The sequence below is a fragment of the Stenella coeruleoalba genome, assembly GCF_951394435.1.
Source record: "Stenella coeruleoalba genome assembly, chromosome: 6".
Lineage (NCBI taxonomy): Eukaryota > Metazoa > Chordata > Mammalia > Artiodactyla > Delphinidae > Stenella > Stenella coeruleoalba.
Window position 1 is genome coordinate 112,951,680 of NC_137151.1, and position 16,266 is coordinate 112,967,945.

The window sequence follows — 16,266 nt, forward strand, 5'->3', positions numbered from 1 at the left end:
GTGTAAGGCAGTAATTTGTCCCTATTGGGGCTGATACATAACCCAGGCACAGTTCTGCCAATCCTGCCTACTAAGTCTTGCTAGCACTACAACCTGAGGCCCCACAGAGTATCGGCTTTGCCTTCATGGAATCTTGCGTTAACACTGATCTGCAACCAAGAAACTCATTTTCCTGCACAGTAGCAGCAATGGGCATGTGACTATAGGATCCATGGATATTACCATATACATGCGGCCTGATAGAACTCTTAAAGGTCTCTTAAAGGCCCAGCTAAGGAGCCAGCTTGTAGATGATGCTCTTTTGGGGTGGGGCCCTGTGCTTCAAGATATGGCATAGGCTTTGAACCAAAGGTCAAATGATGCTGTGTCCCCAGTTGCTAGAACATCCTCTCCCAGCCCTAGTGGATGATCTATGATTGAGCTAAGCTTATCAGGGTATTTTCATTTGCTAGTGATTGGTTTAGGGGAAGTGGGCTGAATACACCTTGGGAAGATGCAGTGCCATAATAAACACACACTGACATGTCGGAGAAGCCAATTTCCCCTTTTGGCTTTGGATGTAGTATTGTGAAAAGATAACGTTTGGAGCAGTTGCAGCCACTCTGTAACCAGGAAGAGACAGAACATGAAGACTGAGAATGGCAGAGTAAAGAGATAGAAGGAGCTGGGTTCTGATGACACCAGTGAGCCCTTTGAAGAAACCCTAGAATTGCCTTCCTCTGGACCTTTTAAGTGAGATAACAGATGGTTTTATTGTTTGAGCCACTTCTAGTCAGAGGTGAGTAATTTCCAGTGATACCCACGGTGGACACTTCTGAATTGGGCTTCGCACATTTATTCCTTCCCATGGCTGCTTCTGTGTTGATGGTGTCCACCTTCCACTAGAAAGGCCAAAAACGCTGGCATTTCCTGGTTTCTCTTGCAGCTAGGAAATCACGTGACCCAGTCCGGCCACTAGGACTTGAGGAGCGGTCAGTTGTTAGCTTTCTGAGAAAGGGTTTCCTCCTTGATAAGAAGCGGCATTTAGGCCCTATTCTTTGGCCAGATGCTGTTGTGTCTTCACGTGACACTTGAAACTGTGGCGTCCATCTGTGACTATCATGGTCTAAGGATAAAGCCAGAGTGAAAGATGTAAAAGCTGAGGTCCTCAGTGACCTAGCAGAGTCCCTGGACCAATCGTGCACTTGTCCTGCCTCTTGAGTTATCTTTAAGGGAGGTAAATAAATGACGCAATTTAAGTTGGTTTTTGTTGGATGTTCTGCTCCTTGAGGCCAGCGCCATCTTAACTCAAAAATATAGTATAGTATGCTACCTCAGTCACGGTCTTCCCTTCCCAATCCACCAGAAATGAAAGAACAAAAAGTTTCTGTTAAACTTTTAAACATCAGCTGGTCCTGGTTTTACCTTATAATGATTATGGAAAATGCTAGTAGTATATAGTTTGCTATAGAAGCACAAACTATTTCTATGACCCTTCACATGAGACAGATCATTAGGTATTCATGAAAATTACAAACATATCTCCTCTCAATAGCCCTGTAATTGGGAGAAATAACAAAACTGTAAAAGGAACTGTTGGATGTTTTCATTCAGTTGGCCATTATAGTTTCTGAATTGAGTTTTTCTAAAAAGAAGGGAAATGCAGCCAAATTCCGTAATTCCCTCAAAAGCTCTAAGTAAAAATATACTGAAATCCTGAATAAAAGAAAAGCAACTGTGCATATATTATTTTATTTTAAAAACAGAACATCTTAGAGACTGGAAACATTACATTTCTGTTTACCCTAAGCAAACAAGATGGGAATTTAGAATTTTGAGTCCAAGGAGTATTTTCCTTTAAAATATATATATCATACACACACACGTACAGAACGAGATAATGAAGATGTTAAGATGTTGCTGGAATTCTACTAGTCTGCTTTATGCTTATTGATGGAAAAAAAGATTCCTCCCTTGTAAATTACTTATTTTGCTAGAGGCTTTTCCTGGTTCTGGAACTACCACTTTTAAGGTATACTTCCCTCAGCATGCAGAATGGTGGCAGTCTTTTCAGATAAGAAATTCTGCATTCTATTTATCTTCAGGATGTTAACCTTTGACAGCACTTCGAAAGATTAGCGAGCAAATTAACCTATTTTTCTAGCAGAAGAGCAGGTTGCCTGAATCAGGTATCCTTTCCTTTAGGTAGTTAAACTGGCCTGGGGCCCAAGGTGAGTGAGATTTCTTTGCTCTCAGCCTCATCACTCCACCCAGCTCAAGTTCAGGCAGCTTCACGGATTTTGAGATTCTCTTGGGAAGTGAGCCCCTGCTTTAGCCTGAGGCTGGCTCATGAACGTCACCTTTCACCTACTTAAAGCCAAGTTTTGCATAGCATCGAGGTTTACTATTCAAGTAGCTATTTCTAGCTCCTTCATTACTTCAAAACAAAATAAACCCCTCCAAATGTTTTATTTCCTGTGGTATCAAATCTGACTTAATGTTGTAACTTTGTCCACAGACCAACTAAATAATATGTTGGATTAAAGAAAAAAAAAGCTCAATCCCACTGCTGCTTGGGTAGTGAAAGCCATCTTTCTTACAGTGTATTGTACTTGTTGTTTTAGTCGTTTGTGTTTTGGTTCGTTTGCTTGCAGTAAGGCAGTCTACCTGCACTCTATGTTTTTTTCCTTTTTGTAGTGTCTAAAGTGAAATATAATGGCAAACTTTAAAATACAGGAACACTTTTAGCTTCATAAAAAGAACGTCCAAAGACAATAATTTGGGGTCAACTTTATCATTTGAAAACAAATATCAATCTGGTATAAGTAGTGAGTGCACTGAGGGGAGATGGGTTATTTGCTGGGTTCGGTAAGGCCAAAACAAGAGACAATAAAGAAACATGCTTTGAATTTTTGAGACCCTCTCGCTTCAGACATTTCCAAAAATCATTTTATTTTACAAAATCTGACACATTTGTGCAAGAACGAAACAAGTAATCCAATTAAGAATGAAAATAATAACGCGCATTTTTTTTCCCTGACCTATATTAAGATTTATGCATTACAGCAATATCTGCGTTTTCTAGTTCTTTTTTCGGGAGACAAGGCGGTGGTCTTTTACCCCAGGAACTGCCCTCCTGCAGACCCGGCCGGCCCCGCCCCATCTCCGCCCATGTCGTGGCCGCACAGACTGGCTCCCCTCCCCTCCCCCGGCCGCAGTGGTCCCGTCCCTCCCCGCCGACCTGTCTCCGCCCCGCGCCGGCTGCGGCTGGGTCCCGTCCGCCCCGGCTCGGGCGAATGACCCATAGTAACCCCGCCCCGCCCCCGGCCGCCCGCGCCGCGCTCCCGGCCGGAATTCGATAGGCCCAGCCCCGCACGCGCCACCGCCCGCGGGCCAATGGGCTGCTGCCTCTCTGCATATGCAACGAGCGCCGGCCGGGGGCGCGCGTCCTGGGCGGTTCGGCTCAACAGACGCTGGTCTGCAGGCGCTGGGGCGCTACGCTGCTCTTGTTGCGAGTGCTGGGGCTGAGAAGAGTCGGCGCGGCAGCTGACCGGGCAGCCGACCGCCGCCCTCTCGCAGTGCGACTCGCGGAGGCTGCGTCAGGGTCCCCAGGAGGCGGCCCGGGGCGTGAATGCTCTGGGGGCACAGCCAGGCCTGCATGGGCCGGAGCAACCGGAGCTCCGGCGTCGCGGTGAGTGCAGCGCCTGTGGTGGGAGCGGCGGGGCCGTGTTGGCGGCGGGGCCTCCGCGTGCGGCCGGGCTGGGCCCGAGGGCAGCCCGGGACTGGGGGAGGGACGCGGCCGGCCTGGAGGCCCCGGCTCCTCGACGTGGCCGCCGAGCCCGGCGCCGAGGGTGTGCGCGCTGGCGGTGCGGGCTCTGGGGCCGGCTCGCGGCGTATGTGGGAGGCGCGCCCGTGGGGTCCGGGAAGCGGGTGAGGTGGCGCCCGGGCCGAAGGGCCCACGTGAGCTGGGGGAACCGCAGCCCGGGCGGCCGCGCTGTTCGGGAGAGGAAGGCTGCGCGGGGTCTCTCCCGGCGCTTTGGGGGCGGGGTGACCTGGGGGATTGGCAGCTTTCACTAGCCCGGCTCTGACGCCGTCGCTGGGAGGAAACTGAGCCCTGCGGTTTCGGAAACCCACACTGGGGGGGTGGGTTGCTGCGGGGTGTGAGGAGAAATTGGGGGTGTGAGATGGGTCGACTTTGGTATTTGTTCAGGCCACGACCGGTGGTGATGGGGCGGGGATGAATACTGTTGTTTTGGGGTTGGGAGTTGAAGGTTTATTTTCCCTAGGTGCGTTTTAATTATACAGCAGTAGTGGAATGTGTAACACTGAGAGAGTGCTCACTACCAGCAGCCCAGTGGGGTAGGGATGATCCGGCCCGTTTCACAGATGAGGAACCTGAGGCCCAGAGACATAGAACTGGTTTGTCCAGGCTGGATTTAGAAAATGTGCTCGAAGCTATTGTGTATATGGCCCTTCAAAAATAGGGTAGAACAACGTCTTTGAAATTATATGGACGTTAGAGAGAGAATAGGCCTCGTGAAAGTGATTATAGCCGAATAAGATGACAAACAGCTGACACTTATTGAGCCTTTATAACATTGCAGGCGTTGTGCTAAGAGCTTTCTGTATAGTATCTCTGAAACTGTTAACAACCCACTAGGGTGGCGGTTATTCCCATTTTACAGCTGGAGAAACTGCCGTTTGGATATATTAACTTGCCCCCAGATCACAGCAAGTAAGAGGAGAAGCTGGGATTCAGATCCGCCTGTCTGAAAATCCAGAGCTTTCACATCTAGCACTATAGTATGCTGCCGCTCCTTGGTGGCTGGCTGAATAGTTGTCACCGTGGATTTTTGTTTGAGTGGCCAGGAGAGCTGTAGTTTGATGATTACCTTTTTTGTTTCCCCAGATTAGTTCCCAGAGTTGAGGGGTGCTGCTGAGGTGCTCCTGAAAGTGTATTAGTAGGTTATTACAGGGCGGAGGAGGTGTGACACAGGAGTGTGCCGCACAGACTTTATTCTTTTCTTTTGTGTTCTGGCGTCTCCCCATGCACTTCTCACCCTTAGGAATGAGTAAGGCTTCTTTAGTCACTCTGGCATTTTCCCTTTAGACTTTTCCTGGTTTCTCTCTTTTTCTACAGAAAGAGTTGCTTCTGTAGGAGGGCAGTGTTGGGTGTAGAGCAGAGATCCACTGGATGTATGGGTCACCTAGTGTCTTTGGGTCTCAGTTACTGGGTTTGTAAGATGTTTGTGCTGGTTGATTTAAAGCTGAAATATTCTGAGTCATGTCCTTGAAGGAAAGAAGGAAGGAAGGAGGGATGGGAAGGAGCAATCCCTGTCTGGTTTGGGAAGTCAGATCTTAAAGCCCCAACATTTTTCTCATTGCTTATGTGCTCCTCTGCTGTCTGGTTCTGCTTAAATTAACCATTCCTCTTTCAATTAATTGCTCACTGAGAGCCTTTAATTCCTATTCTATGTCAGGCACCATGTAAAGTGCTAAGAATGCAGCAGTGAACAGAACTGATGTGAGCTTTGCCTTTACGGAGGAAACAAACGAAGCAAATCTCATACAAATAATATATAATTACAAATTACATGTGTAATGTGTAATGAAGGACAAGTAGTGTGTGAACAAATATTATATAGAGGATTGTGATTTAGATGGAAACCTAGTCTAGGGAGGCTTTTTTGTTTTTCCCCTTAGATGGTTGGTGACCAGTAGTGCTTGTTGACTAGACTGGGTACTATATATATATTTTTAAACTTTTTATTTTGGGATGATTTGAGATTCACATAAAAGTTGCAAATATGGAATATTCCTGTATACCATAACCCAGCTCCCCTGCTCTTATATTAACGTGTCACATAACCTTGGTTCATTTGTCAAAACAAGAAATTAATATTGATATTATCCTCTTAACTATAGACTTTATTCAGATATCACCAGTTTTTCCACTAATGCCCTTTTTTCTGTTCCAGGATTGAGTCCATGATACCAGCTGGCATTTTGCATTTATGTTATTTTAGTCTTCTCTAATATTAAATACTAATTTTAAAATTTACCTTTTATGAGTTTACTTCTAATAATTTGTAAGAGTGGTATGGAACACTAAGAAAATAAATATACGAATATGTAAAATAAACTATACGTCATTTTCCAGCGATTCCAGTTTTGTTTAAATTAAGATTGCCCAGTATCAGTACGGTAGAAAGAAAATTGATCAGACTTAAAATTCAGGATCTGGAAAGGGAACAGTTTCACTGGCATCTCTTTTTTTTTGGTGGTATGCGGGCCTCTCACTGTCGTGGCCTCTCCCGTTGCGGAGCACAGACTCCGGACACGCAGGCTCAGTGGCCATAGCTCACGGGCCCAGCCGCTCCGTGGCACGTGGGATCCTCCCGGACCGGGGCATGAACCTGTGTCCCCTGCATCGGCAGGCGGACTCTCAACCACTGCGGCACCAGGGAAGCCCTCACTGGCATCTCTTTACCTCTCAAATTACTTTTATTTAATTTTACTTATTTCTCTTTCTTTTTCTTTGACAGATTATATTCCATTATAGGTTATTACAAGATATTGGGTATAATTCCCTGTGTTATACAGTACATCCTTGTTGCTTATCTATTTTACGTATAGTAGTTTGTATCTGTTAATCCGGTACTACTAATTTGTCCCTCCCCTCCTCCCTCTCCCCTTTGGTGACCATGTTTGTTTTCTGTGTCTGTGAGTCTGTTTCTGTTTTGTATATATATTCATTTGTATTATTTTTTAGATTCCACATACAAGTGATATCATATAGTATTTGTCTTTTTCTGTCTGACTTTTTTCACTAAGTTTAATATTCTCTAGGTCCATCCATGTTGCTGCAAATGGCAATATTTCATTCTTTTTTATGGCTGAGTAATACTATAAACACACACACACACACACACACACACACACACGCATATACACATCACATCTTCTTAAGCCAATTGTCTGTTGATGGGCACTTGTGTTGCTTCCATGTCTTGGCCATTGTAAATAGTGCTGCTAATATACATGTACCCAAATGTTCATTTTGAATTAGACTTTTCATCCTTTCTGGAGTGGAATTACTGGATCATATGGTGATTCTATTTTTAGTCTTTTAAAGTACCTGAATACTGTTTCCCATAGTGGCTACACCAAATTACATTCCCACCAACAGTGTAGGAGGGTTCCCTTTTCTCGTTCAGCATTTATTATATGTAGACTTTTGATAGTAGCCATTCTGACAGGTGTGAGGTGATACCTCATTGTGGTTTGTTTGGATTTGTATGTTCTTTAATAATTAGTGATGTTGAGGATCTTTTCATGTGCCTGTTAGCCATCTGTATGTCTTCTTTGGAGAAATGTCTGTTTAGGACTTCTGCCCATTTTCTGATTGGGTGGTTTGAGTTTTTTTTGATATTGAGTTGTATGAGCTGTTTGTATAGTTGGAATATTAACTCTTTGTCAATCACATCATTTGCAGATATTTCTCTCGTAGGTCGTCTTTTCATTTTGTTTATGGTTTCTTTTGCTGTGCAAAACTTTTAAGTTTGATTAGGTCTCATTTGTTTATTTTTGCTTTTATTTCATTTCCCTTGGGAGACTGATTTAAGAAAATATTGCTACGATTTACGTCAAAGAATGTTTTGCCTATGTTCTCTTCTAGGAGTTTTATGGTGTCGTGTTTTATATTCAGATCTTTAAACCATTTGGAGTTTGTTTTTGTATATGGTTTGAGGGAATGTTCAGATTTGGTTGTTTTACATGTAGCTGTCTAGCTTTCCCAACACCACTTTTTGAAGAGACTGTATTTTCTTCTGGGGAGATTTTTGAATTGATATGGTGAGATATTACTAGATGACCATCTTGCATTCTGAGGCTGCAATTAAATGTACATAAAGCAAGAGTTAGAGAACTTTTAAGCAACAATATTCTTTTAATTTCAATGTCTGTTTCTACTCAGAATGTCACTCCAGCTCACATTGCAAGATATGAAAGTGAGAGGGAATTTTTTCAGGAAGTCATTCTCCCTGCCTTTAGGGTACTTAAAGCTTAAATATTCCTGTAATACTTAAACTTTCCCCTTTCAGATGAACAGTTGGGAAGCAAGAAACTTATGTGAGATTTGGACCTGAGGATGGGATTTGGATGTTTTCAGGAAAGCTAGGCAGTTTTTTCTAACTTTAGATAAGTAGTATTATAATTATCGGAAGTATCCGGTGTAGTTTACACTTTATAGAGTGATTTAGCTTAAAATTCTCACCTCTTAGGAGACAAATGATGACATGATTTGGGAAATATAAGCCATTAAATGTGTGACTATTTCAGTTGAACATGTATTAAGCCAATACAAATAGTTCATTGCAGTACATTTACTGAATGCCGTCTGCATGCAAAGTACCGTGCTAGGTGTACAATGTGGAATAAATAAAAAGATGAACTTGTAAAGTCGTTGCTTTCGAGGAGATTTCAATTTAGTGAATACTAATACTCAGATTAAAGTTTTTTTTCCTTTTTAAAGTACTATCATTTTAGCTTATTTGATCCTCTTAAGAGCCTTATATCATTAGCAGAAATATTGAGAAAATGGAGATTTAGAGGCAAAATTGCCAGACCTGGTGATTAATAGTAGTATATGGGTTGGGAGAAGGAGATGTTGAGTGATTACTCATTTACCATTTTGACGCTATCAGTGTAGAGATTGCCAGTGGAGAGACTAGAAAGAGAACAGGAAGAGGCCAGGGATGGAGCTGGGTATAGGAGGCTGAGCTTGCAAAAGAAACAGGAGTAGTGGCCAGGGAGGTGAGAGGACCGCCAGAAGCAGGTGTCCCTGCTGCCAAGGGGGAAGCTGTCAATACTGTGGAACGCCCCTGTGAGGAAAATTGAGTACCATCTGTTGTATTTAGCAACTGGGAGGTCATGGGTGACCTTGGCAGGAGATACTGATGTGGTGGTAGGGGTAGGATGGGGAGCAGAAGTAAGTAGAAGATGGGGAAAATGGAGACAGCAAGAATCGGAAACTGCTTCCGCGAGTTCTGATTTTTAGCATATTTAAATGCTGAAGGGAGGGTGTCTGTTGAGAGGGGGAGGTCGAATATAGATGAGAAAAGTGTTACTTGTTTGTGCAAAGTTCGTGAGAAGATGGGAGGGCATGGGATCCAAAGCACGTGAGCCCTGTGCCTTAGCTGGGAGGAGGGACACCTCTTCTATAGTAACAGAAGATGGGCCTGTAACCACCTGACAGGAGTCAGTACCATATTATGGAGCCCTGAGCAATTTCCAGAAAATTGCCAAGAACTGTTGAATTCCTAAAAATCAGCCCAGTTTTTGCTGACTCATGACATAATCTTTTTAGAAAACCTCACTACAAAGCATTGTGTGAAATTGATTTAACATGTGACTTAATCTCGATTTTTATCCACCTTAATATGGTATATACTTTCATCTGACTTCTGATTATAGTTTATTTCTTTTCTGAAGAAGGGGACAATATAAACATTAAATCTTGTGATTTCTTCCTTACGTGCTATTTTTAGTTTTTTAATAGTTTTCGCACTGCTTCTGTCTTCCTGACATTTTAAATGCCTAAACTCTTTTTATTTAAAATGTTAACTGCTGTTTTTACTGAGATATGTTTACTTCTCATGTTTCCCATTTGGAGGAGTAAAAAATTATTGGATGATTCAGTGGGCTTAATGGATCTGCTAATTTTTATTTTGAACTGAAGATACCTAAGTAACCAATGTTTTGGATAAATTGCCTCCAACTATAGTTCCCTATTTGTTTGTGAAGATATTACGAGGATATATAGGGGCAATGATTTATTTGCTCATGTATTTCTTTAGTATGTATCTTGCAAGACACTGGGAATTTGAAAATGATTAAGAGATCGTCCCTGGGCTTCTCTGGCGGCACAGTGGTTAAGAATCCGCCTGCCAGTGCAGGGGATGTGGGTTCGAGCCCTGGTCTGGGAAGATCCCACATGCCGTGGAACAACTAAGCCCGTGCGCCACAACTGCTGAGCCTGTGCTGTAGAGCCCACGAGCCACAACAACTGAGCCCGCACACCTAGAACCCGTGCTCCACAACAAAGAGAGCCACCACAAGGAGAAGTCCGCTCACCGCAACTAAGAGTAGCCCCTGCTCGCTGCAACTAGAGAAAGCCCATGCAGCAATGAAGAATAAATTAAAAAATTCACTTATAAATAAATAATTTAGAAAAAGAAAAAAAAAGAGATCGTCCCTGCTCTCGAAGAACTCAGAATTCATGAAAGGAAAGTGTGAACATTATATGGTGTAAGGGAAGAAGGTATAAGAATAGATGCATTATTGTATGGTGTAGCTCAGGGCAGGAGGTATACCATAGCTCCTTTCTGGTATAGCTCAGACAGAACAGGGCAGGAAAAAGGGGGTGGAGGTGGTAGCCCAGTTTTCTACAACAAACTGGACTTTTTGCTAAGTGAACAAGGGAGATGGAATAGAATGTTTCACCTTGAATCTGTACCAGGTGTGTGTGTACACAGATATGTACACATTGGAGGTGGTATAACAATACTAAGGAATGTTGTTAGAAAAATAAAAACCTTATCTTGTTATAAAAAGCTTCCCATTTGTTTGTCATGTCATGGTCAGCTTTTCTATCCTTCATTTAATTTGGAAAGTAATCACACTTAGATAATATTTTTCTGATACAAAGCCTGGTTTTTCTTTTTCTATACTAATGGTCTTTGGAATAAAGATGATAGCCAGTACCTTTACAGTATTTCCTCTGGCCAGGTGCTGTTCTGATTTTCTTCTCAATTTTATGAGATAGTTTTTTTTTTTTTTTAATCATTCTTATTTCACACATGAGGAAATTGAGGCACAGGGAGCTTAAGTGATTTGCCCAAGTGTGTGCTGTACCTCATCCCAGGTAGTGAGGTTCCAGAGTCCAAGGCCCAGGCGCTGCACCTCCTCTCTGGGGTGACAGCTTGGTTTGAAGTTCATATGTACCTCTCAAGGCATGATTATACTTGGAAGGAGCTGTGATGACAGTTTATCTATTTTTATTACACATAACTTACCTCTCCCCCCCCCCAATAAAAGCCCTGTTTTTACAGAGGAGAATGTGAGTAGTAACAAACTAAATTGAGAGAATTTAACTAAAACTTTCTTCCTGAACTTGAACGTAAATACATCAGGATACATTCTCCTTTAACATTCTTACATAGGAATCATTAACATTGCCCTTTTAGCATTTTTTGGATCAGGAATATAAAGCAATTTTGGGTTCTGTAATCTGCTAATTCCATTTTTTTCCTTTTCTTTCTTAAGAAAAAAAAAGAAAGGAGACCTGCTTTCTGTATGTCTGAGAAATATTTCGTACTATTTAATCCAGTTAAAGAAACCCACTTCCTTCCCCCAAATCCTCCAGTTAACCACTAATCTGAATTTGGTGTTCGTTATTCATATCCATTGCTCTGCAATTTTACTATATATGGATGTATCCCTAAACAGTGTACAGTATTGTTTTATGTATTTTTAAACTTGATATAGATGGCATTGTATGTATTCTTATGCAGCATCCTTTTTTTTTCAATCAATATCACTTAATCTATGTGGTTCCATCAGTTGAGTTTCATGACTGTGGGTACATCTCAGTTTAGCTAATTTACTTTAAAATTGTTTTACTTTCATTTTTATTTCCCTTTTTGTTCTTAGTAGATAATTTTGCAGATATATATCTAATATTGTTTCATTTTAAATTCCATAAATGACTTTAGGGATAATTCACATGTGTCCTTCCTTTTGGGAAATTTTTATAAATCTACTTTTGATTTAGCCAATTCTGTATTTGAGTGCTTGTTTAAGAATTTTCCTCTAAAATGTGCCTTCTTCCATTGTAATTTTGGTGGGTAGGGACATGGACTTGGAGTTAAGTTTTCTTGGAATTGAATTCTGGCTTATTAGTTATGTGATCTTGAGCAGCTTATTTAACCTCTCTGTGCCTCAATTTCTTCTGTAAAAAACGGATAATAAGAAAATCTGCTATATATTGTTGTCAGGATTTATATGAGATAAGTTCCTGGCACATAGTCAGCACTCAGTAAATATTAACTATTTTAAATTTATTTATTTTTAGAATATACAGTATTTTCTAAGTTCATCCACTCACTTTTTGTTATTGCCTTACCTTTTGAAGCAGCGTTATCCTTACATAGACAAATACACTTCAAGGAAATGTCTAATGTATTGTAACCTCTGGTTAATGGAGATTGGGAAGAGATATTGTAAATAGTAAACTGAGGGACATTAAGTAGATTTTGTTATATTTTAACGTCAGTAATTTAGGATTTACCTTGTGCTTTAGTTTTCTGGAAGTGTCTATAAAGCACCTTGAAAGTAGGTTGACATGGTGTACTTCTCAGTCGGGTAACTTAAGAATCTCCGTATTAGTTTTAAGCATCTTTTGAATATGACCTCGATAATGGTTCAGGTAGCATTTCTAAATATACTGTTTTAGGTCATCAACTTTGTGTTGAGTGGCGAAGGAATCATTGCCATATATGTGGGTAAAACTTGCTGTGTAAATTTGATCTGATTCCTTAACCTTTCTCAGCCTTCCATTTCAATTTCTGTAACATAAAGATGTTCTTACTTTGCAGGGCTATCACAAGGATTGAGGGAGATGACAGATAGTAGTTTAGGGTACACGGTTGACCCATATGTTAGTTGTTAGTTATTTCTCTGCCTCCCTCTGTCTTCTCTTTTTTCCTCTTTTCTTTCTTCTCTATTCTTTTTTTCTCTTTCCTCCTTTCTCTGTCCTTTCATTGATATATAAAAATCTGCACATATTTAATGTATACAATTTGAGTTTGGACATGCATACACCTGTGCAGCCATCTCCACAATCAAGGTAATAGGCATATTGATCACCTCCAAAAGTTTCCTTGTGCTTCTTTGTTTCTTGTTTTTGTTGTATTTTGATTTTTTCTGTCCTTCAGAAGCAGTTTTTTGGTAAGAAATAACAAGGTATTCTGAGTCCAGCATGTGACCAAACCCATCATATAAGTAAAAAGCATACATCACTTAAAGGGGACTAAGGAATACTAATTCCCTAAGGATGAGAGTGTTCAAGGATACGTAAAGGATGTGGTTAATGTTGAGTGAGCAGTACAGAGGTCAGAGAGGTCATGTTGGCCAGGGTAGCCAAGAGTCAGCTGAGCAAGATTGGATTTGAAAAAATAGTTGAGTTTGAGGTAGAGGAACTCAAATGGGGATGTCCAGGGCAGTTGGGGAAGAGCAAGGTTGACAAATAAAATTGAGAAATCCCAGTCTTGTATTTCTGACAATATTGTGACTATCTTTTCTGGCCATTTCCCCAGACTTAATATCCTGCCCTATACTCATGTACTCATATGTATCTGTTCTTCTTCCTGTATTCCTCATATCTATCGCAAGTCATCCAATATTCCAGAAGTGTTGACTTTAATCTTCAAAGATGAATCTTCACATCTCACCACATCCTATTACCTCAGAAAAGTCTCTCCAGTTGGTCCTCGTACTTCTGTATCTACTGCCCTAAACCCTGGACCTCATCATCCTTTGCTTGGGCTGTTGTAATGACTACATACCGGGAATCTTTTGTGGTTTGTTCTGTTTGTTGACCCAGGTAGTCATTCTGAATAAAACAAATTTGGTCAAGTGCCTTGCTTATTAAAACCTGTCTCTGCAACATATTCCTCTATTCCATTTTCATTTCTACCTTCCCTCAATTTCCTGTGTTCCAACTATCTCAAGCTACTTGTGATTCCTTATTCTCTGCCCCTTCATGCCTCTGTGTGTCAGGCAGGAGTGGAGGGTGGAAATGGGGCACAGAGGGATTGAGTTAGCGCTTGTCTGTGGGACCAGGGAGGCCTTCACATGGAGGCTTCAGCTGAATCTTAAAGAATGAGTTTACTTTGGCAGACCTTTTAGTTTCTTTTAATTCTATCAAATTCTTTTAATTCAATCCCAGTTCCGGGTTCTAGAGAGAATATTAGTGAACCAACACATCAGTGCTTTCGTTACAGGCCTCACTGGTCATAGGCTCCTGGATCCCTGTGGATGCCTGTGTTTGCCATAGTCAGCTGGGGTAGAGATGGGCGTGAAGTGGCGTAGTTCAAACGAAACCAGTGCTTCTCTTCCCAACAGAGCTGTAGGCCAGGCAGTGTGGGCTGTGTAGGCTACCGTGATAGCACTGGAGATGGTTTTATAATGAGAAAAAAGACTTGGGAACAAATCCTTTTTGGGACATGGGAGTGTGGAAGAGGTATTGCTAGGCTGATTGTTTGTTTCAGGGATGTGTTCCTCATCTTTCTAGGACTCACATTCAGCCATTGGCTCAATTCTGGTTTTACTTTGATGCTGTTTAATTTATTGAATAATCTATCCTTCACTCATTGATCTGAAACGCCACCATCATTAAGTGTAAATGTCCCATGACTATTTCTAGTTTTTACAATTCTGTACCAGAACAGTTAGTGTTAGTTTTGGCATCTAATAGGCTGGTATGGGCTAAGTATTCTTGTTTTCAAATTTTCTTAGTTAAACTTAAAATGTTTCTTCTAGATAAACCTTGGAACTAGTATATCAACTAGCCATACAGAATTGACAAAGTCCTAGTAGGATTTTGATTGGGATTGTATTTGGTTTATAGGTTAATTTTGGTGGAGTTATAGTTATCCTTTCTACCTGGGACCTAGTCTGTCTTTCCATGTATGCAAGTCTTTTAGTGTCTATCAGTAGTGATATATATATATATATATATACACACACACACACACACACACACACACATATAAAATCTTTTTCCTTTTTATTTTCTAACTGGTTATTACTACTGTATAGGAAAATGATTGGTTTTTGTTGTCTACCTAGTATCCAGATATCTTAATGAACTTTCTCTCTGGTTGGATAATTTTCAGATGATTCTTTTGGATTTTCTTGTCAGACATTAATTATCTGCAAACAGTGATTATTGTGTGTCTCCTTTTCCAGTATTCCTATTCCTCATTTCTTTTTTTCATCATTGCATTGTCTAGACTGCAGTGCTGTCCACAAGAAATGCAATTAGAGCCACAAATGCGAACCATATCTGTAGTAGTTTAAATTTCTAGTAGGTATCTTAAGTAAAGAAGAAACAGGTAACTTTAATATATTTTATTTAATCCAGTATATTCAGCATATAATCAGTATAAAAATGATTAACGAGATGTTTTACATTTTCTTCCTACTAAGTCTTTGCAAGTCCATGCGTATTTTACATTTAGAGCACATCTCAATTTGGACAAGCCACACTTCAAGTGTTAAGTAGCTCCATGTGGCTGATGACTACAGGGCTAGAGCCTTTTTAACAGTGTTAAATAATTATAGTCACAACTGGCCTCCTTGTCTTAATTCCTGACTTTAATGGAAATTTGAGTCTGATGTTTGCTATTGGTTTCTGATATGCTTTTATTAAGTTGAAGTTTTCTTTTGTTTCTGAGTAAGAAGTTCCTTTTAATAATTGATGGTGATGGGGAAATTGGGCAGCCACATGCAAAAGAATAAAACTGGACCCACTATCTTATACCGTAAACAAAAATTAACTCAAAATGGATTAAAGACTTGAGTGTAAGACCTGAAGCCATAAAGCTCCTAGAAGAAAACATAGGTGGTAAACTCCTTGACAGGTCTTGGTGATAAGTTTTTGAATCTGCCACCAAAAGCAAAAGCAGCAGAAGCAAAAATAAACAGGTGGGACTACATTAAACTAAAAAACTTTTGCACAGCAAGGGAAACATCAACAAAAAAGGCAGCCTATTTAATGGGAGAAAATATTTGCAAATCATCTATCAGATAAGGGGCTAATATCCAGAATATATAAACTGATACAACTGAACAGCAGAAACAAAACAAAACAAAAAACAACACAACCACAAAAACCGATTGAAAAATGGACAGAAGATCCAAGTAGATATTTTTCCAAAGACATACAGATGGCCAACAGGTGAGTGAAAAAATGCTCTACATCATCATTCATCAGGGAATTGCAAATCAAAACCACAATGAGAGATCTCCTCATACCTGCTAGAATGACAGTTATCAAATAGACAAGAAATAACAGTGTTGACAAGGATGTGGAGAAAAGGGAACCCTTGTGCACTATTGATGTGGATGTAAATCAGTGCATCCAGTATGGAAAACAGTATGGAAGTTCCTCAAAACATTGAGAATAGAACTAACATATAATTCAGCAGTTCCACTCCTGGATAT

The 16,266-nt window shown here is 40.9% G+C and overlaps 1 protein-coding gene across 3 annotated transcripts in view; it reads left to right on the forward strand.

Annotated features, from left to right (window-relative positions):
- Nucleotides 1-3,437: 3,437 nt before the first annotated feature.
- ACSL3 (acyl-CoA synthetase long chain family member 3) overlaps nucleotides 3,438-16,266 on the forward strand; it is a 79,160-nt gene continuing 66,331 nt past the window's right edge. For all 3 annotated transcript variants that reach the window (XM_079925224.1, XM_079925223.1, XM_079925222.1), the window contains exon 1: nucleotides 3,438-3,670. The gene's annotated coding sequence lies outside the window, so the exon portion shown is untranslated. The remainder of the gene's footprint in view (nucleotides 3,671-16,266) is intronic.